This window comes from Lissotriton vulgaris, chromosome 10 (genome assembly GCF_964263255.1).
Source record: "Lissotriton vulgaris chromosome 10, aLisVul1.2, whole genome shotgun sequence".
NCBI lineage: Eukaryota > Metazoa > Chordata > Amphibia > Caudata > Salamandridae > Lissotriton > Lissotriton vulgaris.
In genome coordinates this window covers 51728727-51754333 of record NC_141698.1, presented here as the reverse complement: position 1 = coordinate 51754333, position 25607 = coordinate 51728727, and the positions used below count along the sequence as shown (strand labels likewise).

The window sequence follows — 25607 nt, the reverse complement described above, 5'->3', positions numbered from 1 at the left end:
AGAAAATCAATATTATGCTTATTGTTGTTTTTGTCCCAATATTATTGAATCACAATATTTTTCTGCTCTGTATTCTGCCATTCAATCAGCAATAACTTAACCATAACATATTATAACTAAATATAATATATAACTAAACATAACCTTAAAATAACCATAAACTTAGATTGTCTGTAAACATGAACATAATCATAATATAACCATAGACATAATCTATCATAACCACAACATACATAACATAATGTAGCATGATGTAAACATCACCATACTCATACTAACCATAAACTTAACATAGCTCTAAACATAACCATAAAATAGTATAGGGTTGCTCATAATTAGGGCTCCCAGTTTTATGTTATTTATATTTTTGTAATTTACGTCCGTTATTTATCCATATTTTTTTTACCTCTATTTATCCATATATATTTTACGTTTTGTGAAATAATGAAGCTGAAACCTGTACCTTTCAGCATTTATATAACCAGTTAATGTACACTTGTGCCTGATCGCCCAACAGATTTTAATTATATATATACACACTCAGATGATAAAATATGCTAATTTTAGTATCAAGGGTGTGCAACTCTACTGCTATTTAATGCTCTTTACTAAAATTCCTTCATTGTTTTTTTATCCCCAAGCCTGTCAATCAGCACAGCTATTGGCCTGGCAGTTATGATTGACAGCATTCAGAATCACTCGAAAACAACCCAATTTCCATTTTTATCTACATTAAAAAATAAATACAGACAGGAAAATAAATGTTTTTTTGTCTTTATGTATCTGTATAAATCAATAGAAACGGAAAACAGGGTGCTTTCCTCATAATCATCCCTATGTAAAAATCGACGAGACAAGGGTTTTCAATGCTAGATTCAAAGCAGTAACCATTGGAAAACTACATCACCATCAAGAACACTAGCCACAAAACTTCACTTTCAGATACCTGTAACAAATAAAATCTCATCCATCTTGAGTATCTTGGGTCCCATCCACTGAAAACTCCACTAGATTAACAGACTCAGCTCTTACAAGCAGCATGTTAGTGGTCAGTGAGTAAGTGATGCATGGATGATGTCAGAGAGCCTCTCAAAACGCTGATGGTCATTCACATCTAGAAGCATGGGGCGCAAGAGGGAAATCATCAGATGCAGATCTTTGGATCCCACGTCCCTTTTGGTATCATTGGTGATGTTCAATATGATCTGCTTCTAGGGCAGACAATACAAAGTGGACTTGGTAGAACTCAGGGACAAAAGCAGCGTCTCCCAGTTTTGTACAAGATTTCATGGCCCACTGGTATTGAAAGTGGGTTCTAGTATTTGCGAAATAGAGAAAGGACTGCAAGCAGGTGCCATCTTCCAAGCTTCAGTTGGCCTTTTTGTCTTTAAAGTAAGGAATAATGCTGAGATTGAATGATCGCTGCTTCCTTGTAGTGCCCAAAATCAAGAAAACGAGGGAAGAGGTTGCTCATGTAGCCACCTTACTGCCTAATTATGAAATACTCTTCTGATACAGCTCAGGTCTAACAATAATCTGCCAAGTTTCAGGAAACAACAAAAATCTCACCTTTTTGGATAAAGTTTCAGTTCAATCTTAGTCACTCTGTTGCCTATTGTTAGATCTGGGGGTCTCTGGTTGGCCGAGGTAGGTACCACTGTCCAAATCTGGACCCTAGTCAGAGTAAGAAGGATACACTCTTTAGATAACCCCTGCTCACCCCCTTGGTAGCTTGGCACGAGCAGTCAGGCTTATCAAAGGCAATGTGTAAAGTATTTGCACCAACACTCACAGTAACACGGTGAAAACACCACAAACTGACTCCACAACAGTTTAGAAAAATAAAGGTATTTAATCTAAACTAAACAAGACCAAAATGACAAAAATCCAACATACACAGTTCAAGAATATGGTTTCAAAAGTGTTCTTAAGATTACGTTAAAATAATCCACAGTTGCGTCACGTTTTAGCCAACAATACCTTTAGATGTGACAAAAGTTCCAAGTCAAAGCTGTAGCGTTGAAAAGCAAGCGATGCGTCACTCCTGAAACCATGGGGAAGCGATGCGACAATCGTGCTGGATGCAAGGGCGTGTTGCGGTGACTCCGGTCTGTATGGGGAGGGATGCGATACCTTGCGTCGATTCCGGTGCACAGGTTTCGGTGGAAGCGGCTCGCAAAAGGTAAAATGCGACTGTCTCCGGGGCGGCGATGATCTCCGGGGCGTCGACGATCTCCGGTGCGACGATGATGCGTGGCTCAACGGCGATCTCCTCTCGTGGCCCCTCGATGCGATGGCTCTGTGACGACTCTCGCAGCGACGTGATGCGATCCGCAAGCAAGCGGTGCGACGATCTCACCCAACTCCAGACACCATTGCCCCTAAGGCAACTGTTCCCCCTAGTTCAGCTCCAAGTGGAGGTACTCAGCAGAAGGGTGTAGTTGGGTTAACCCTGGGTACTGAGATGGGCTCTGGCATAGTCAGAGTGCCAACTCAGGCTGTTCTGATCTGTGATGGAGGCATTGATATGTCCCTTGGAGATTCCTTCAAGCAAGGGGGCACAGCACAAATCAAAGTCCTTCCCCTCTCCTTGGCAGCAAAGCAACTGCAGGTCAGTCCAGCAAAACAACAGCAGGACAGCCTTCCTTCTTCAGTCTTCCAGCTTTCTCCTTGGCAGAGGTTCCAGGATGATCTAATTTTCTGTAGTCTGGGGTCCTATACTTATACCCCTAAAAGTCTTTGTTCCCTTTGTGCAGGAGGGCACTGAGCCAGGTCTGAACCAGTTATGGGTGTTCCCTGAGCACTTTGTTTTCCTGGCTTCTCCTTTCCTTTCAGAGTGAGGGGCAGGGTCGTCTGCCGCCCTGCAGGAGGTGGAGCCAGCATTTTGGAAGGCAGGCACAGCTCTATTCATGCCCAGGTGCTATCCCCTCCCACCACTCAAGATGCAGATCCCACACTCACTCCTCCACTGAGACCGGACATGAGCCCCTACACCCCTATCACTGTAATGGGACCTAACTGGATTACACTGAACCTCTTCCACCTCACAGGTCTGGAAGATATCTGCGCCACTCCTTTTGGGATCACTCCCCAATGCCTCCTCAGACTCTCTAGAATCCACCAAGAGGTCTGCCTCCAACGCAAGCTCTCTGGGATCAGAGAACTCATACTCCACCGGTGTTGGCATAGCTCTGGAACACAGGGACTTAAAATATGCTCTCCAACAAATGAATCACACAGCCCCCCCACAGTTGTTAACCAAGCTACCCTTTGGCTGACCCTCCAGTGCCTCACACAAGTACCCCACACCACTCTCCTGAGATTGGCAAGACAGTGTACTACTGTCTCTGTCACACACACCCCACACTTTTCTGGATGGTCTTCACACTCACACACCAAGGTTTCTACCATGGGGGAACCCCTCTCCCTGTACCTCTCATCTAGAGTCAGTAGAGTGTCCCTCCCGCCACTAGGAATATGGTCCCCTGTGCCAGTCCCCCAATCTACTTCAGGGACACTGCACTCTACTGGAACTACATCATAAACCTGAACACCCTGGTGTGTGTCAACCCCCTCCCTCAAGTCAGGCGCCACATCTCTGGGTGTTTGTACTGTTCTCTCAGCACTGGAAACTATAATCTTGTTGCCACCATCTAAGCTGGACTCCACCTCCAACTCAGCAAAGCTCACCTCTTGAGCTGCCCATGTTTCTTCTTCAGCTGAGACACTCATGGCCTCAAGCCTCTCGAGCTCCAAATCAAGCTCCCTCATTCTCATTGCATGGGCCAAGGTCAATTTCAATTCCTCCAGGGCACGGGCATTTTTGCTCTCCTCCGTCGCCCTTTCTCTCTCTTCCTCCATTTGCTTCATCTTCAATTCAAGCCTCAACATTTCTAACTTATGATCTCTTGCCCTTTGGTTTTCCTCCAACTCCTCTGGGGAAAAACTTTCAGCTGAATGGTTGCTGCCAGCCCTGGAGGCTGCTCTGGACACAGGCAGATCATGTGACCTGAAACCATCCCTTTCTGTATCCTCCTCCACTTCTGCACCATCTGTTTCCCCAGCCTCTTTGGTCTCCCACCATGCCCTTAAGATCTTCCGTAGCTCTTCCTTATTAGAACGGCGCTTCATGGGGCATCCAAAGCTCCTGCAGAACTGCTTGAGTTGACCTACTTTGTAATCGCTTAACATTGCAATATCAAACTCCAGTTCTGCACCCTCACTTGCTGGTTTACCATTCAGAGACATAATGCTTGGATTCTTTCAGGGTTACGATCAAAAATAGAACCAACCAAAATAACTCAACCGTAGTATGCAGTGGCATAGCCGTCTGCACTAACTAGTGATGTACCCCAGTCACTGTGGGTCTAGTACAAATACAAGTTCAAATCCCACCGCTGCCACCAATGTTAGATCTGGGGGTCTCTAGTTGGCGGAGGTAGGTACCACTGTCCAAATTGGGACGCTTGCTTCTAGTCAGGGTGAGAAGGATACACTCTTTAGATAACCCCTGCTCACCCCCTTGGTAGCTTGGCACGAGCAGTCAGGCTTATCAAAGGTAATGTGTAAAGTATTTGCACCAACACTCACAGTAACACAGTGAAAACACCACAAACTGACTCCACAACAGTTTAGAAAAATAAAAGTATTTAATCTAAACTAAACAACAATAAAACGACAAAAATCCAACATACACAGTTCAAGAATATGGTTTCAAAAGTGTTCTTAAGGTTGCATTAAAATTATCCACAGTTGCGTCACGTTTTAGCCAACAGTACCTTTAGATGCGACAAAAGTTCCAAGTGAAAGCTGTAGCATTGAAAAGCAAGCGATGCGTCACTCCTGAGACCCTGGGGAGGCGATGCGACAACCCCGCTGGACGCAGCGTGCATGTTGCAGTGACTCTGGTCTGTATGGGGAGGGCTGCAATACCTTGCGTGGATTCCGGTGCACAGGTTTCGGTGGAAGCGGCTCGCAAAAGGTACGATGCGACGATCTCCGGGGCAGCGACGATCTCCGGTGTGATAACAATGCGTGGCTCAACGGCGATCTTCTCTTGCGGCCCCTCGATGAGATGGCTCTACGACAACTCTCGCAGCGACGTGATGCGGTCCGCAAGCAAGCGGTGCGACGATCTCACCCAGTGACGACAGGCTCAGCGACGATACTCGCAGCGATGATATTCTTTCCACACCGGACTGGTGCATCCCGCAAGCAAAGGATCCGATGATTCTGGCAGCGGCAACAGGCGCTGCGACGATCTCGACCTTCGCGGTGGCGGGAATTTCCTCGCACTGACGGGGATGCTCTCCACAAACAAGCGATGCGTGAAAACTTGCAGAAAATTCTTAAAATCTTGGTTTCCATCTTCCCAACACAGGAACAACTTCCAGAGGCACCACAATTGGCCCAAGCTCTCTAGGAAGGACGGAACTCTCTCAGCAGAGTTCAGGTAAGCTGGGGGTGAAGTCCGTTTGTTCCTGAGACTTCTTAACAGGAAGCCAGCTCTCCTCAGGCCCTTGGAGATTCCTTCAAGCAAGGGGACACAGCACAAAGCAAAGTCCTTCCTCTCTCCTTGGCAGCAAAGCAACTGCAGGTCAGTCCAGCAAAGCAGGACAGTCTTCCTTCTTCAGTCTTCCAGCTGTCTCCTTGGCAGAGGTTCCTTCTTGATTCCAGGATGATCTCATTTTCTGTAGTCTGGGGTCCTATACTTATACCCCTAAAAGTCTTTGTTCCCTTTGTGCAAGAGGGCTCTAAGTCCGGTCTGAACCAGTTCTGGGTATTCCCTGAGCACTTTGTTTTCCTGGCTTCTCCTTTTCTTTCAGAGTGAGGGGCAGGGTCGTCAGCCGCCCAGCAGGAGCTGGAGCCAGCCTTGAGGAAGGCAGGCACATCCCTATTCAGGCCCAGGTGCTATCCCCTCCCACCACTCAAGATGCAGATGCAGTCATTCAGCCTAGGGCTGACTCATCCAGCCTCCTGGGGGCTCCCCAGCCCCTGTCACTCGCAAACCAGACAGTCAATTCACAAAGAGGCCAAGGCACACAGAAAGGTCAGACAAGAGAACAGCCACATTCTAAAAGTGCTGTTCTCAAACACAGGATTTAAAAACAACCTTTCCTAAAAGATGTGTTATTAAATTCTGAGTTCAGGGATACTAGACTTTTATGTCCTATCTTGCTCCTAAGGGAAGATATGCTGGTAGCCACTGTAGCCAGCATTCCCCATGATAGCCTATGGGGCAAGATAGCCTTACAATAGTGAAAAAACGAAAATGGCTGTAATTCACTACCTACCAGAGCATGTCACCTGCACTAGTATATGCTCTACCTTTCACATACACTGCACCCTGCCCAGGGGGTACCTTGGGCCTTCCATAGGGGTGACTAATGTGTACAGAAAAGGAAGGGTTAGGCCTAGTCAGTGGGGACACTGGCCAGGTTGACATTGCAGTTTACAGACTGTACACAGGCACTGCGGTGGCCGGCCTGAGACACATATTAGGGCTACTCATGTGGGTGGTACAATCAGTGCTGCAGGCCCACTAGTAGCATTTGAATCACCAGCCCTGGCTTACTCAGTACACTTTACTAGGGACTTCTTGGCAATACAAATATGCTAATCATGGATAACCAGTTACAGTAACAATTTACACAGAGAGCATATGCACTTTACCACTGATCAGCAGTGGTAAAGTGCCTAGAGTCCTATTGCCAACAACCACAGGTCAGGAAAAATAAGGGAGGAAGAAGCAAAAAGTTTGGGGATAACCCTACAAAAAGGGCCATTTCCAACACCTATCCTCCTGTCAGCGATGGGAAGCCTGATTTGTGTAGCTATTGCGCTCTATAAAACCTGCTAACATAACATAACAACAAGGCTGTGCATTGTCCAATCATTGGTTTCCAGCTGCTTTTGTGTTTGTCAAGAGTGTGGTGGTGTGCGTCCTATGCCATTTGTGGCTGCAGGGTAATCGTGCCTTGCTCACTTGAAAAATATGATGCCCTATGTTTGTTTTGATGTTAATGGCTTTTGTTTTCGATGACAGAGACAGGTGTTAGGATTGTAAGTTGAAGGAGACGTGTATGGTTGAATAGTAGGTACACAGCAATCATTGGGTTTCTGTTGCTTTTAGTAAGACATGCTTAAGTGAGAAGATGCTGTGCAGTGGTGGTTGACTGAGTGCATGGTATGAGGGCCTGTGGCAGATTTTATTTGACGTCATTGTGTGAGACGGATAGGGGTTACTGGCCCATGCCATTATTGCTGCAAAATGAAGCAGGTTTGGATTGTTGCAGGAACCATGCTTTTTAAGCATATCGGTTGCACAGTGCTGTGGTGTTGTGTTGCAGACTGCTAGTAGAAGTTATTTATTATATATGTGAATGATGGTTAGATGATTAGTGATTGGTGGTAAGTGAACAATTCCTAACTCTTGCATACTAGGTAGTGAATGTATAGTGCATTGTTTTTTCGATGCATAGGGAAGTGTGTGGTACCTTAAAATGTTTTGATGCTTTTATTTCATTTGGTGCAAAGGGGAGTGGCAAATATCTGAGTCTGATATGTATGTTGTGTGTGGGGCTGCTCTACTATCTTGTGAAATATATGCTCAGGGAGTGTCCACGCTTGAGAGTGGTCTACCAGGAGACATTTCTAAGAAAGGACAAAGATGGGCTGAGCAAGGAAGACAAGCTGTCCTTGGCAGGCATTATATATATAGTTAGACTTGTTGTGAAACTACTTGTACCTGTATACAATTATTTAAGAAGAGCATCTTCGGGCTGTGAAAATGTAGATATAATTTCACCAAAACAGCAGCAGCTCCCTACATTGCTGCCTGAAGGTCCATTTTATGTGTAAGACCTACAGTTATAGTGTCATGTCTGACTCATCAAGTCCACAATGCAAAGTGGAAGTGGCTAAAACTGCAGAACTGGCTGAATGGGTCACACATGGCATGGTGCCACTTGGCAGCAAAGCCTTAATTTACATCAGCTCAATTGGCACACCCTAGCAGGATGCAATAATCTAGCGAGGACCACTGGAGTAAACCACACCATGGTGGGTTTCCTTCGTGATACCCTCACACTACCCTCGGATATTGTCAAATCAAACTCCCCATCTAAAATCACCAGAATAGATAGTGGTGAATTGAACACCCATAGAAAGCCAAATGCCTTTAACTACTGTTCGCCCCAACACTCCCACTCTGCAGCCTCTTCGCAGAGCACCTTGTGATACAAAATGTGTACCAGTGTCTCCCAGAATCCCTTGCAATCGGATTGGCTCTATATGGTGTGTCTTACTGCTTCCTGTTCCTCAAAGCTGAGGAGGCAAATTTTAAGAAACTTGTAAGTCTCTAAATAGGGACTCCCTCTTGAGGTGTGTGATATTTAAAACACCTGATAAATCTGACAGCTTGGGGTATGAAGTATAGCATGAGTTAAAAGCAGCACCTATTACTAGATATGTTCTAAAAATGGAACATTACAGTCAGATTTTACCTACCAAAATCCACGTCTTGGTATATTCTGGGATTTTTCCTTCATTAAATTTCAGTAGATTTGCCCTGCTGTAAAATGTCCAGGGGCCTCACAGTTTATGACACACTGTAAATTCTCAGTGGTGCAGTAAACTTTTCACAACTTTTAAATATGATCAGGTGTTTGCAGAGGGATTGGAAAAACGGGGGCGCTTATAAGGGAGGATTAAGTGAAAGAACAATGCTTCATTTGAGCCGGTGTTTTCCAGTGCTCAGCATCAGCACTTAATTGTCAACACCAGCACTTATGACAGTCTGCCATATGGTGGCGCTGCCTACTTAATTTAGACATGAGCACAACAACAGTTGTGTATCAATTAAATATAAATTAACAATGACTGCCTAAGACTTTGTTATAGCTTTGGAGGCCTGGAATAGTCTGAATTGACACACTTGTAGGAGTGTAATGGTTATTAGTTGTGTTGGTACTCGCATTGGCAGCTCTGGCAGTGGCATTTGGTAGTTCAAGCTGCAATGGCCTCCTGACGAGGGCCCTGGAACTTATTTGACTACAAATTAAGCACTGTAGAAAAGCAACCAGTTTTACAGTTCTAGAATTCATAGGAAGTGAATTTGGATGGAAGACATGTTTTCACAGAGAGCTGCTGCTTGTCAATTGGACTTGCAAATGTGATATAAGAGTTTCCCAGTGAGCAGTGACTGGCAACTCGCAGAAGCAGTCAAGTGACAGATTCCATTTCTTGCAGCCCAGATGGAAGTAAACCGTGGAGCGTTTACCATCTCTACTTAAACGCCTCGTGTAGTGTCATTTTTGAACATTGCCTACAAGATAATGCTAAAGAGATACAGAACTGAGCAGACATGTTTACATCACTCTTTTATAGCTAGGCATTACAGCCAGATGTCTCTCGCCAGGAGAAAATGCTCGAAAATTGGAAAACGAAAGCTGAAATACTGCGGCGGGGGCTTTAAACGCATAAAGGCAGGCCTCACCTGTCATCATCTGAATTGAACCCAACACACAGAGAACACGAGTATCACAGAACCGAGTGACACTGCGTAAATGTCCAGGGGCTCATTTTACAAGACCTGTGTGCTGCCGGACGACAATTTTTGTGATGTTCCTGTGGCGTACAGGGCTTAGCCATATCTACAAGGCCACGTAAAGCCAGCCTGCGTGCTTTTTTCAGGGCCTTATAGAAAAGGAGTGAGGAAAAGCAGTTTAAGTGGCTGCATTGCCTCACACTACGATGGGGAGGCGTTGCATGGGCGTTGCAGTGGGTGCTCCAACGTAGCAGCCATTGCATTTGACACATCCCCAGTGAATTATCAACCTGGGAATGTGTTAAAGGCTTGAACCTCCCCAGGTGAGGCGCAACGAGGTGAAATAACATCATTTCTCCTCGTTATTTCCTCTTTCTATGTGTGCTGCCTCCATGGACTGCTTTTGTGCAGGAAGGTACCCCTTCCTGCACAAAAACAATCGTCCCTACAACGTGGACACCTTTGCACCATGGCGCAAGGGTTTCAACTTTGGCACATGGCAACCAATTGTGCACCAGCGAAGAAGACAGGAATGTGCCATATCTGATAGCTGGTGCGTTGGTGCATGCCTGCCCTTTTATTTTGCCATAGGGCAGCACAGCAGGAAGGCTTGCAGCACTGCTCTACATCAAAAGATTGTCAATGAGACCGCCTGTGTGCAACAGATTTGCACACCACTACCTCCCGTGCACACTGCACCTCATTCTGATACAGTCTCTCAAATTACTGATATTATACAACCCGACAACATCAGAATAAGAAAATGTACTTGTTTTTGGCGCATTCAAAACCTGCGGAATTCTGGAGCATCTTTAGGTCCGGATTCTCGTGGGTCGATTTGCTTGTACTGCATATGCCAGGTGATACCCGCTCAATACCTGCTATAGAACGTCCTGGTCAATAGGCACAAAGACCAGCTGCGTCACACTGTGCCAACATGAAAACGTGAGGTCGGCACAAATGTCACGTGCAATCATGACTCAGCATCTGACATAGATATGACTCACATGTAAATAGTGCTGTGTCACGGTGCAAACAACGTGATTCAGCATCTGACACAGATATGACACATGTAAATAGTGATGTGTCCCGGTGCAAACAACGTGATTCAGCATCTGACACAGATATGACTCACATGTAAATAGTGCTGTGTCACGGTGCAAACAATAACATGACTGAAGGAATCCACCAAACGTTTTGTAAATGAATCTAAAAGGCACAATCCTAGAGAAGAGTGAAGGGCCAAAGCTGGCACAGTGGGGAGCCAGGGGCGCAAGAACTAACCTTGAGTCCAAGAACCAAAATGGAGTAATAAGAGGACAAAGGAACCGTACACAAATCTTCACTGCTAAAGAGAACAAACAAAAAAGAAAACTCGATGTGAGCCTACAGATTTCACCAATGAAGGAAACTGCATTTTGGAGTAGAATTCTAGAAATATCAATGCATGGGAGAGTCTACCAAAATGACTATTGAAGAAACAAAAATAAGATGACATGACTTAAAGCACTGACCTAAAGAAAAACTAACAAAAAACAGACAGTCAGCAGAGACACTAGGTATCAACAAATATCCTATGGCACTTTGTGAGCCTTCCTCTCTCCCATCAAAATGCACAAGGTGTTCAGATTAATCTCTATGTAACAGAAAATCATAATTTCCTAGTTCACAAAAAGCAAAACGAAGAGTGCTATTGGAATCCCTTAATTGTATTAATGGGGCAAAGATAAATGGAAGTGTGGACCCGGATATACCAGCTGTGCTGACAAGAAAAGGCACTACAGCATCTTCTATCATTTATGATGCATTAGAACATTGGGATGTTGAGCGCTCCATTGACGTCAATGGAGTACTTTGGGCATCTAATGTTTCCAATATTTGTTCACAGATGTTTCTTTGAACAAAGGCCTCACGGAGCCCGAGGAGATTTCAACCCCCTCAGGCTTTGAGAGACCTTTGTTTTCCTATTTAGAACATTCTGTCCTCTAGGTGTGGAATGTTCTAATAGCCTTAGAGCCCTCCGTAGTGGGCTCTACCAGCCATTAAAGGCCCACTGCCATTTTAGAGGCCAGAGCCGAAATTCTGGAGTGGGCCTTTAATGGCCGGTAGAGCCCGCTACGGAGGGCTCTAAGGCTATATTAGCTACCTATGACCTATACAGTGTTTTTGCAGAGGTTTGTGTTAATTTCTGTCAAGGCAGTGACCACTCAATGTTAACAATGGTACCTGTTCTACAGGTGCAACAAACTCCAAACTAGTCCTGGAGGTTGGAATGTTAGAGTACAAGAGGACCAATTTGGGGCAAGATATTCTGGAATTTGGCGTCAATCGAACAAGTGAATATCCTTATAAACGATTACTGAAAATTGCACAGAAATAAAGAGACTAATCCATTGACTGCTTATGAGGATATCATCTTGGAAGCCACCATTTCAATTTCTAACATCTGTAATAGACCAAGGAAAAAAAAAAAAAAAAAAGCAGAAAACAGCGCCGATTGATTTCTGGGTGGCAGCACAGAATACAAATTCTGTGCGATTCTGGAGTCTTATAGCATTTCACAGTGGGGCCAAAAAATCTCTATTAACTATCCCTATGCCGGTATCAGCACTGGAGTATATATCCAAGTTATATATGGAGAATGTCTCTTCAGAGCCAAATGAACTGCTGTTAAATATTCCAGAGAACCCAGCTGAAGCTACAATGCCCCTATCAAGAAAGAAATTGCAGCTTACATAAGAGGCTCAAGATCCTCTGCAATGATGGGTCCAGACAAAATTCCTATAAAAGTCCTGAAAAAGGGTCCTGAGGAAGGGGCAAAATTCTATTACCACGCTTTGAATAGTGCTATTGAACAGGACAAATTCCCTCCTACAGGAAAGGGAGTATTATAATACCTCTCCATAAGAAAGACAGTTGTAAACTACAGTCAATTATCACAAGATTTCTCTCCTGGATGCATCAGGAAAGACCTTTGATGCTAGGATATTAGAACACCAACAGGATTGGGCATTTTCTATAGGAATTATTCCATAAGAACAGGTTGGCTTTCGATGCCATTACTTACTTCTAGTCGGCATTTGATAAAGTGGCTATGCCAACCCTTTGGAGGAAACTAAATACAACACTAGGCATTCCCTCAAACTTATTGAGATCATGTATAGCACTACACTCTTCTACATTGTGTACAGTTTAATAGGAAGGAGTAAGGGCCTACCCCCAAGGGTTCAAACAAAGAACGGCCTAAAACAGGGCTATCTGTTGGCCCCCATTCGTTCTTCATAATACCTTGATGATCACCTCACTCAATTTGTAAATATTAGGAATTTTCCTCCATATGTTGCATTTTACGATCATAGGGCCCGATTCACAGAACTAACTTAAGACAAAATCCCAAACTTACTAATTTTGGTATTCACAGAAGTTAGGATTTTGTCTTAAGTTTGTCTTAAGACAGACTTAAGACAGACTTAAGACAAAATCCGAACTTAAGTCTGTCTTAAGTCTGTCTTAAGTTTGTCTTAAGACAAACTTAAGACAAAATCCTAACTTCTGTGAATACCAAAAGTAGTAAGTTTAGGATTTTGTCTTAAGTTAGTTCTGTGAATCGGGCCCTGTATGTTTTAATGTATGCAGATGATATGGTTTTATTCGATCTTACACAGTTAGTTTTACAATGCAATTTGAAAGCCTTGAATATGTATGGAGGAACAATTTTTTGAAAGAAGTTAACATCTCTAAGACTAAAGTAGTGTCGTTTAAAGGAAGAAAACATTGTCAGCCTTTTAGGTGGCATATAGGTGGAGCACCATTAAAAATGGTAACATTGCATACATATTTAAGAAAGTGTTCTCCCAGAATCTTGATAATAAACGTCTCCTCATGCATTTGGGAAATAAGGCCTTAGGGTTATACGGGTTGTCCTAAATCAGTTTTATAAATGTTTGGTTGAAGAAATTTAAATATATTTATTAGAAATTTGCAGAGTAAAAATCCCTCCAACTCTGACATACGCACTTGAGTACCTACCTATTAGGTAATGGTTACGTTCGAATCAATATGAAGGAAAATTACAGTTGGTAGTGACAAACTACCTGTAGGTCCCTAGTATATGGTAGGGCATGTAGGTGTAGAAGCCCAGAATCTTTGAGGCACTTAGATGTGCACTGCTGTGTTGCCTGCTGTCCTTTTAGAAATCAGCCCTGCTTTGCAAGCTGCTTTTAAATTGAAATGACATGCAAATTTGACTTTAGATTTAAAGGTACTTCCAAAGTATTAGGCTGCCTTATTCTTACATTGAAGTCCACCCTAAGGTCTACCCTAGGTGCCCCCAGGGTAGAGTGGCATGTAAAAATAAACAGGGACATTTTAAAAGATGTTTTATATGCCCTGGTAAAGAGAAAAAATGCTAATTTAGTTTTTTCCCATGTTAGTGTTTTTGATCCATAGGCTAACATGGGAATACTGTAATACAGTGTAACTATTGATAGAAGTGAGCTAAAATTATATTTCATGTACATAAAAGATTGGTAATCATACCTCCAACAACTTACCACTGTTGAATTTCTCATAACTAATACAGAACAGAAGTTATAGAACTTTTTTCTGTGAGCCAAAATACAGCCTTCTTGCATCCTCTCCTGATTGGCCAGCCTTAACAGGCTAAGCCAAACTGCTTTCATGAGGGGATAAGTGGCCTAAGTGGCCTGCATAGAGGCAGAGGATATCTGATGGGGGGAGCTTTGCAGAGAACAGGCCAGGACGGGGGCTGGGTAAATCAACATGGGCTTCAAAGAGAGCAGGACAGTAAGGAATGCAAGCCAGGCCTACCACCTCTTCCTGTACTCCGCAAGCCAGATGGGACCCCCTGAATTGAATTTGCAGATGGTCTTGAAAGGGAAATATGAGGGTTAAGGGAAATGAGCCACAGCAGTAGGTTGGCTTAGCCAGGTCTTCACTCCACGGAGAAAGAGTCTCAATGCTGAATTTTAATGTGCAGTACTTTGTGGGAGAAAAATATGCCACACTTTGGAGGAAGCTGACATGCTTCTGGGTAGCACCCTGTACCCCATTGGTCAATGATGTCCCCTTGCTCGTTGCCCCAGAACATTGAATAAATATGTGAGACTGCTTAGTAGCTCAGATCTGCTGCCTGCAACAACAAGAAGGAGGACAGTCCAGCTGGAACCCTGGCTTGCACCAAGTGGACTGCACTCCGAATGACTGCTCCTGCTGCACTCTAAGAGACTACAGCCCTGAGGAAATTTGCCTTGCTTCAAAAAGAGGAGAGGACTCCTAGAAAGCAACAGGCTAAAAGAGCTTTACCTGCATCATCTCCAGCAAGAAGAATTCAGCTGACCGCCTTCAGGTGGACTTTAAAGGATTTGACCTGGGACATTATGGGAACTGTAGCCCCAACTTCCAAGGAGCAACTCAGAGATTCTTGAACCTTGGATTTTGTTTGTGGACATTTAGAATCCCCAAACGGAACTTCAAGATACGCCTCCTGAAGTTTTGAGAACTTTGGGGAAAAAGTTCCATAAGGTGACCGACCTGGCATTGAGAGTAAATCCAACTACCTTGCACCGCGACACGGCCTGAATTTCAGGTCGTCCCACTGAGAGCTCCAGACCTCAAGACTTACAGGAGTTAACCAGGGGCTCCCGCTGAACCAAGCCAGCTAAGCCGCTGTGAATCCGGCCTGCTGGAGAGGCCTAATTGACATTGAGAGAAAATCCTCCAGAAAGCGCGAAAGTAACATTTTGACTCTAAAGCGATAAAATATCCGGCGTTTGCGGCAAAATGCGTAAATATCGCTGGTAATCCAGCGATATTCACGCATTATCGCCAATGGGAACTTAGCCAGAATATCCACCTCCTATTGGATATAGGGCCATATGTATCATAGTTCCGTTTTGCGAATTCTAAATAGCGATTTTTAAGGAATCGCTATTTAGAAATCGCAAAACGGTATGTATGAAAAAAATCGAATTTTTTTTGCGATTCCTTAATCTTCCTTAATTGCAAATTCGCAACTTGCGAATTCGCAAATAAGGAATTATTTCCCATTCATTCCTATGGGCCAGGAGGCCCATAGGAATGATTGTGAAATGCATTTCATTTTGCGATTCGCAATTTGCTAATCGCAAAATGAGATTGATTTCAAGGGTGCAGGGGTGTCTCAAGGACACCCTGCTGCACCCCTGAAATCACCATGTGTGTGCATATGGCACACATACATGCCACATTAAAAAATGCCAATTAGTGTATTTTGAAAAGAAATCGCAATTTACCACCAACTGAAAGTTGGTGGTAAATTGTGATTTCTTAAGCTAAATTTCTACAGTAAAATGCTTCATACATAGCATTTAAGGAATCGCAAATATTTGCGATTCCTTAAGATGCGATTTTTTGATACATATCAATAAATGAAAAACAGCCTTTTGCGATTCACAAAGGCCGAAATTCAGCTTCAAAGTTCAAAAGTTTATTATGCGGTCATTTGCCGGGACTTGCTGAGCAGTGGAGATCGGGCCCCTGTACATACTTTCGACAGGTAAGATGGGAATTGCTCATTGGGGAAAATCCACGCATACAAGGGATTATTACGGACTCCCCTTACGCTTTCTCTTTTCCCATCCCTGTGCCTTATCGCTACCCTCAACTTACTGAGCCTGAGGTGCTTCCTCGCATGTTATTATAACTATGTGGCAACAATGGACTTCACAATCTTGCCGCTTTAAACGTGCTTTTCTAGCGAGGATCACGTACTTATACCGCCACTTATCAGTATAGGCAGCGCTCATGCTAGGTGCCCTGAAGTTTGTTTTACTGGTGATTCACCGTGCATTGTAGTGTTGGCCCGGTATATTTTAAATGGTCATTGCACGAGTTTATTACACTTCCGGACACGAAGGTTAACGGTCCTTGGAAACCAGAGCAAAGACTTTCAGTGGTTAAATGACCGCCATGCAGGGATGCTTTACGGTGAATTGCGTTTCTTGGAAAATAAAAAGATTGATGTAGAGCTAATGTCTGTAGAGAACCCTGCTATAATTACCATATCCCTACTGATTCTGGTTTCACCAATTTACCTAGACTTTTCTTTGATTATTTTACCCTACAGACTTACTAAGGTCTTCAAAATACACTACGTGAAAATTAGAACTGATCTCCACCAAGTAACTTTTGCCTACCTATCAAGTGAGTTTATGTCTTTGTTTATACTTTTACTTTGTTTAGACATATATGTCATGTTCTTTTCTTGGGAATTGATCCCTTTCAATATGCTACCAACTACCAGCACTGCTTTCTTTTGCAGTGTTTCATGTTTGAACATATATCTTGGACGTCGCAATCGCCAACGCCTTAATTTAATGAATAGGTAGAGGTATTATTAACTTGAATACACTTGTCATTTGCAACGACCTGTATGATGCATCTTTTCCTAAAAAAAGTTTTTTTATTTACCCTGTCCTTACTACACCAGGATTCCTAACACTACAGTACGACTTATGCTACGACACATCAATCTGACCTTCCTGACAATTTGACCATTCCGTCCTGAATCAAATTGGTAGGTCAAGCTTACGGAATCTCTAATTGCATAGTCTATCATGCTGAAATCCTTTCAGGGCTACTTGTTACATTGGGGGACATTAAGTGCTAACTAGGAACTTCTCTAAAATCCCTATGTTACTGTTCAGTGTGAACAAGGGTAGAGCCCCTAATTCAGATACCTAGAAAAGGTCTGAAACCGCCTTGTATCAATGGCATATATAGCACATAAGTGATTCACTGGCCAAATTAAAAAGTTGTATACCCTAAGTATACTTACCATGATTGTGTACATAGCGTGCAATATACTGTGTGTCGTTTTGTGATTTCCTCTTGGGACCTTTGTCCATTTTTATAGGTGTTTGTTTATTGTTGGTTTTTAACACTAGGGATTTTCTGGCCAAACAGAATGTTGGGTACTCTCAGTATATCACCATGATTGTGTAAATTGCGTGCAATATCCTGTGTTTTTTCTTGTGGTTTTTCTTGGGATACATGTCCATCTAAAAGGTGTTCTTTTATTGTTGGTTTGTGAGGACAAAACTTATGAGACCTGTTGTATATATGTAGGAAAACTGTATATATTTAGTGTAAAAATTATCTTATTTATTTATTGTACTTTTTCATTGCTTCCAGCCTTGAAAAAGCCCCTGTGTAGGCGAAACACGTGTCGGCAGTGCAGAGCTGGAGAACTTTTAATGTGTTTAAAATAAAGATTTTTGAAGACACTACGTACGGTTTTGGATCCATACTTTGAAAGCCACTTACTTCTCATGAACTTGTGTCTAAAACTGATGAAAAAGCGGTGAAATAACCAATGTGTAATGCAGAAACATAACTGAGTCCAGACTACATAGAGGGTGCTTGTTGTAATTTGGTTTCTTCTTAATTATTGACACAGGCATTTAGTTGCTTTGTATCACACCCCTGGTGGTGGGTGTCTCACCAGGTTCGCAGTGCACCTCTACCCTTGAAACTTTACACGTAAACCTGATCATTGAAAATAGTCGTTAACAGAAGGTGCGGACGTTTTCTCCTTCTGAGAAACGCTACCACCAACATTGTTGTATTACTTCAAAAGTTTATTATGATTTGGCTCTCATTGAGGGCCACATAAATAACATACGTATTAACATAGCAATAATAAACAAAAGCTACATACAGCAACAGGAATAACCAATAATTATCTGCAAATAATGCAATCATCAGCATCTCCCGGAAACACATTAATATATATCTAAAAATTCTTTAAAATATTTAAAAATTCTAGAACAGAACATTTCGTTAGGGGGGCAATAAAGTGCATGGAAGAACATTTTTACATTCACAATTCCCAATTGTAAACAAATTGGTTTTATCCATTTTTGGCGCATAAGGCGCAATACCGGACAAATAAACAGTACATGGTTAAGATCTTGAACAGCATTATTACATAAATTGCATAAAGGAGAAACTCCATACCATTTTGCTAGGAGTGTATTAAGTGGAAGCAAATTATGACGTAAAAGGTACCATAGTCTACGGACACCATGAGGAATGTTCCAAATTAAGTATTGTTGGGCTAGTTTTGGTGTATAGGTTAGAACCAGGGCTTCCCTTTCTTTATACTTCTGTTGGGCAAGTATATCCAGCTTATAACAAAGTTCCCAGGACATACTTTTTAACTTTAACTTTAACTCTAGTGGAGAAAGCAAAAATAACGTGCTTTCATCCAGTTCAAGCAGCGAAACCGCTTTTCTAAAATTTTTTACCAGCTGCGAGAACTCATTAAAGTTGCCCAATAATTCCTTTTTTAAGATTTCTCGTAAGGTGCCTGGTTTACCTCTAGCCAAGCAGGCTACCCATCTTACGAGGGCAGCCAACCCCTGAGCCCAGCAACTTCGAAGTCCGAATTCCAGCCTGCATGAAGATGTAGAGCAGGCTGAATTAAATGAGGAGATTTTCCTTAATACCTTTCCCTCCATTTTTTGCATAAAATCCCATTGTTTCAGATCCACTAATTCCATTCCATAAAGGAGGGTAGCAGGAATTTTCGCTCGGAATACCTCCAAGCATAAGGAGAAATGCCTCTTCCCTGTCGCTTTATACAAAGAACATAATCCCCTACCATGGGACATTGCTTTTCGAGAACTATGTTCGATGTGGGGCTTCTCACTAAGGTTAGCAGATATTATTTTGCCTAGAAACATGTAGGAATTAACTACCTCAAGTTTTTCTCCGCTTATTGTCCAGTTGAAGCTACTAGATCTGCACTTCTTCTTACCAAAGATGCACATGATTTTACTTTTAGAGCTATTAATTTTCATATAATGTGCATCAGCGAATTCATTCAATGCATGAAGACGATTAGCGAGACCTTTCGGGGTCAGATCTAAAACAAGTATGTCGTCCGCATACATTAGAATTGATATAGCTGTCCCTCCAATTTTCGGGGCTAATCCCTCACAATCTGCAACAGCAGTTGGCAAATCGGCCATATACAGGGAAAACAATATGGGTGCCAATATACACCCTTGTTTTAATCCGTTCCGGGAGGGGATAGATTGAGAAAGACCCCTTTCACCGCCTTGTAACACCTTACACCATGTGTTCCAGTGTAAGGACTTAACTAAATCCAATAAGTATCCCGGCATACCCAATGCCGACAACTTTCTCCACAGCGTCGGACGGTCCACCCTGTCGAACGCTGCGGAGAAATCTATAAATGCTACGTATACGCCACCACCACGTACACGAGCATATTTATCCATAATTACCTGTAGCAATGTTAAGTTATCTAAAGTTCCATGCTCTTTTCGAAATCCTGTCTGTTCCTTAGGTATAATATTATTTAAATTTGCCCAATCTGTTATTGACACTAATAAAAGTTTAGCAAAAATTGTTCCTATTGCGTCTAATAAGGCAATTAGACGATAATTGGAGGGAATATCCCGATCTCCTTTTTTAAAAATTGGGATCAGGATACTTCCCCGCCAAGAGTCGGGGACTGTTCGAGTTTTAAAACACGCCAGAAATACTGGAAGAAGAATCCTGCTCCAAGTGGTTACGTCTTGCTGGATTATAGACATGGGCAATTCGTCGGGTCCCATAGCCCCGGAGGAGCGCATGCTCTTTATTGCGGTAGCTATGGATTGCTCAGTGGGGAGTTCCATTTTAAAATCGCTATTAAGACCTGGAACCCATGAATCGCCCCCTGCATCATTAGGCGCATATAAGGTGGTCACAAATTGGGTCCAGACATCTTCAGTAATAACTATAGGAGTGGACGTTTTTACGGATCCACATCCTTGCCTTATTATGGACCAAAAATCTCTAGAGTTTTTACAAGTTGATGCCTCTCTTAGCTTGATCCATAAAATATCTTCTTTGTCTCTTTTTAACTTGGATCTCAATCTTACCCTCCTTCTTTTTAATAGAGCTAACTGTAACTCATTCTCCCCTGATCTATTAAGGTATTGCTTCCTAACAAGTTTATTGATCTCTTTATTTAACCTTAATAGAGGACTAGGAGAAAAATATTTCTTTTTGTGATTTCCTGTAATCCTAGCCATTGCGGTGACTTTTTTAATGAGGTTTTCAAGGAACAGGAATTCCCTACCTTGCCAGTAGTCGAGCTCAGTTAGTAATTGGGTAAGGATGTTTTGTACATCCTTGCTATTAATAGATCCCCAATAACATCTATCTGTGTGACAATTAATAGTAAAACCTCTGTTCTTTAAGGACCAGAGGTTAGTTTCAGGGGGTATTAATGAGACAGTTAAGTTGATAATTTTATGGTCACTCAAGGGGGTATGAGTGATCACCAAATCTTTAAGAAAAGAGAACGTGTCAAAGTCTGTTATTACATAGTCCAAAATAGATTCTCCCCTAATTGAACCATGTGTATAATTAGCCGGGGTATCTGAAGGCATCCTGCCATTTATAATAATTCCCTCCACGGAACTGAGTTCCCCGAGAAGAATCTTGCCTCTTTTATTAGATTTTATTTTATTGGGCAGGAGGGCTTGGGGGATATTATATACTTCTTCCTTTACTTTATTTCTAAATATGTCTAAGGAAGTATTAGACACTTTACAATTTAGGTCCCCCACCAGTAGTAAGTATGGGGGGTCATCCACCTCTATTAATTGTTTTACATAGGAAAACATACGTTTTAAAACTATCGTAAAATTATCTTCTGGAGGAATATAGGCATTTAGTATTATAAACGAGGACCGTTGAACAACGGAGTCCAGGTTAGAAATGGTTATGGATTGGAATAGATTACTCTCGTCCTTGTAATGTGAGAATTGCCATTGTAATGCATTAGATAACAAACAGGCAATTCCGCCTTTAGCATGGCCTTTTTTAGATGGAGTCGCAACGGCCTCTAGGACGAAGTAATCATTCCCTCCATATGGAAGAGTTTCACACCATGTTTCTTGGATACATAGCACATCCGCATTCAAGGAGAGAAGATAATCAAATTTCTCCGGGCAATTAGACAAGCCAGCGGCATTCCAAGAGACAATTTTTAAACAGGTGTTCAGCGAATTTCAGCCTTTGCGAATCAAAAAAGGCTTGATACAGATGGCCCATAATGCCTAAGAACTGGTCTGAGCAGGTGTTAGGTTTTGGAGATAATATTTCCATCGCTACGCCTGCCTTGCTAAAAGGTGAAAGCGATGTTAGCGACTGCTTTCAGTCGCTAACAGGTTGGGTTCGCCCACTTTGCATGTCATTAGCGATAAATATCGCTGACATGCAAAGCGGGCCCCAAACCGCTCGCTATCACCTACAAGCAGTTGCTAACTGCTGTTAGCGACAGCTTGATAATAGGGCGATATAATTATCGCTGCTTAGCGTCCGAAAACGGCCGCTAAAGCAGCGATAATCTAATATCGCCCGGCTTGGTAATATGCCCCCTGGAGAGATCCATTTCCCTTCCAAACTTGGAAGGGTGTTTAGACCAGCACTGAGTTTAAGCAAGTTTAACATCCTTTCCAGGGAGGAAAGGAGATGAAACAGAGTTCAGGGCTCCCCGCAACAAGATGATGAGTCTCTCCAAACTTCCCCCCAAAAAACACTCCTTGGAATGAACACTTCCCAACTTTGAAGGATATTTATGGCTGCAGGAGATGGCTTAACTCTCTCCAGATCTCCGTGCCTGTAAATGGTTATAGGCCTGACAGGAATCCCTTCGTGGAATAGATACATTGAGTTAAAAAAGATTTGTTATGACAAAAGTTACCTTTTTGAATATGCCCTTTCACATTAGAACTAGGCAGAAACAGGATTTCTAAAATTCCATAATTCAAAGACCAATACCAAAATCAATTGCTCAGCATTAAGGAATTTTTACAAATGCTGAAAATCCTCAACAAAAGGTCCACACATTAAGTCATTCCACTTCATATGTAATCTCATGTTTGTGACCCAAATGGGTTGCATACCGGGTGTAAATTGAGCCTTCAGTGGGTGTTTTCCACTCCCGATTTTCAACTTGTGAATCATAACAAGACTTAGGAGGACACATCAGGCCTTTAGATGGTGTTGTGGAGGGACCTAAAAAAAGGGAGTGGAGCCCTGCTAGTGTACAGTGCTTCATTTTTTTATGTTTCTCCACTGTAATGGCTCTCCTTTTGAAGGTGACTCTCAAGGCTGGCTGTGACCACCTAAATAGAAGTGGAGAAGTGTGGCTCAATGGTTAGAGCGGCAGACCCTGATGCAGAGGTTTAGCCCGGGACCAGTGTTCAATTCCCTGCATCAGCGGGTCTTGTGCTCAAAAATTCCACGGACCAGATAATTCTCGCCTCGGTGCCTATTCCAATCATATAGTCCCACTCTGCAACTCTGGGCAATAGCTTGCTTAATCTCCACAATGGCCCCCACAATGCTAAGAATGCCTGGCCTCCACCTTGGGGGTGCCCAGGAGTGGACGCCTCACAGGGAAAGCAAGGATGGGTTCCACAGCGGTATTCGTACAAGTGCCTTGAGACCCTTGTGGGTGAGTAGTGTGCTATACAAGTATCAATTTACAATTTAAATAGACAGAACCTGGACAAAGGGAGCAGCTGCTGATGAAAGTACAGCGCCTCCTACTGCGACCTGGCCTTCACTGAGCCTGTCATTTTAACTAGGATAGTACAGCGCCTCCTACTGCGACCTGGCCTTCACTGAGCCTGTCATTTTAACTAGGATAGTACCAGCCAACTGGGTCTTCTTCAGGTTCTTGAGAGACCAAGGACTCAGACGTAGACCCCATTTCTTGAAAGTAGGCTTTGTGGGTGGGCTGAAGTGACCTAGGTCTCAAAAGTAAGCTGGAAACACATTTACCATTTAATCTCACAAGCAAAAATGGCAGACTGTGGGCAGATCCACCCTGCTAGTATCCCATACCATCCATGCCACCACTGCAAATTTTTGGGTCAGTGACAAAACTCTTTTTTTTGCTATTCTTGTTAAGAATTAAGGTTATTTCAGATGTTTCCTGGCAAATTTGTGACTTATTCTTGGAAAAGCTTCTAATGATGCCTACTTGAAGGGCCCCTGATTTACAAGCGGGAGACAGATGTACCTGCAAATCACACGTTGTGTGAAAGGGAGAGAGCAGGAAAGCCCCATATCTACACATATATAGTGCTGATGCTGTCCTCTGCTGCACTGGTGCTTATTTGGATGCCTTATACCACACACACATCAAGAACAATGGGTGGTTGCCTGGGAATGCCCTCTGAGTACCCATAGGATGCCACCTTGACTCAAATTAGTACAAAGTCGGGGGAAGCACAATTTTGCATTTCTTTAGAGCTACCTTCAAGTGCAAACCAAGATTTGTACTGGAAAGTAAGTCCCTGGTTTGTGTCATTGTTTGTGACACTATACCAGTGCAAAGCCTTCATAAATCTGACCCTACTGTGTATGTGCACAGTGCGGGATTCTTGTGAATAATGCACACTTATTGTCTCAAGTAGTTATATACTTGGAGTAGACTAGTCAACCTCCCCAGTGAAGAGTGTGAGGTGTTTTCAATGATCTGAATGTAATAGTAGTGACTCTGTTGCCACTCACAAATACTTTGCAAGAATGTCCCACACATGTTTGCATTGTGACTTACACCTGAATGGACCAGATGTAGGGGGTGCAGAAAGTGTGAGCAAATGCACTAAGCATTATAAATCTCAAAGGGAGATTTTAACTGCAAACATTTACACTGAAGGAACATACAACACTAAAAGTGTGCCACAAAATTTCACAGTTTCCTAATAAGGAGCATATTTACAGCAAACATTGTACAGAGTAAACACACACAGAGTTAACAAAAGCTGTACAATTATAATGTGCATGAAATACCATATGCATACATGATGTAATGCTTTGCATAAAGATGCTAGGCCTGGAAAGATTGTAAATATCACTGCATCTATGAGTAGGCACAAACTCCAAATTCTTTCACACAAGGTGCTTTGAAAAATCATCCACATTTGTTTAGCCCAAAAAGTCTAAGTCCGGATTTTTAGTATTCAGAAGGTTTCTACTGAATTTTAACAATACTAGGAATAACACCTGCAAAACTTTTAAGATTATGTTTGACTAAAAAAGAATAAAAAGCTACCGTGCTGGCATATAGCTCACAGTACCAAGGACCTGATTTAGCGTTTGGAGGATAGACTACTCTGCACAAACTTGGCATTATATTCTGTCCACCAAACTGGGGGTACATTCGCTCTATCTTGAGTTGACGGACCCTCGCATTTCTGACTGTGGTGCGCCCATTGGCTCTGCTGTCTGAAACCGTCCACCAATGGATCAACGGAGCTGGGGAGTCGGTGTAGGTGCATCAGACCTTCCGTCCTATTTAGAGCTAACAGTCAAATGCATTTTTTTCAGTTCAGGACCATCAAGGAAACCAGCCCAGGTGAAAAAATTATCTCCCTGAGTCTGATGGACAGCAGGCCATCTGCCATAGTCTAAATGAGTCCCTCCATTCCACCAGTGGGCATAAATATCAGAAGATCTTTCTTCAGTGTAGAAAGATCTGGTAATTTTCATCTACAGTTTGTCGACGAGGCTCTGAAAGAACAGGGTCTGCCCCTGCTTCCATCAGGAACTGGGACTAGACACCTGCATACCAGTAGCATATTGCCCTGCCTCCCCCTTGAGTCTCCATTGAGCAAGGAAGGCAGTGGGAGGTGGTGCAAGATCACGGTGTCTTCTCTCTTTCCCTCAGGTCTGCGTAGAACCAGAAGAGGTAGAGGAAGGTGTGGGAGACAGCTCATCAGCATCTTTGGGTCTTTGGAGACCAAGAGGATGCAGGCCAGGGTTGTGAGAGTCAACCCAACTCTGCTGTGTTTACTACGCCTCCAGGAGGTCTGTTACAGACACACACGCACAGGGTGGCGTAAGTGGGGGTTAGTGGGGCGCGGGGTAACTCCCTACAGGCGCGCAACGCCCATTGGGCTCAAAGAGCTTCAGCCCCCCCGTTGTGTGTGTCAGCCAGGGCTGAGACAGCTTCCGGGCTGAC

General features: G+C 43.1%; 1 pseudogene; it reads right to left on the bottom strand.

Annotated features, from left to right (window-relative positions):
* Nucleotides 1–11948: 11948 nt before the first annotated feature.
* Nucleotides 11949–25607, bottom strand: part of LOC147684595 (homeobox protein Hox-B5a pseudogene) — a 29297-nt pseudogene continuing 15638 nt past the window's right edge.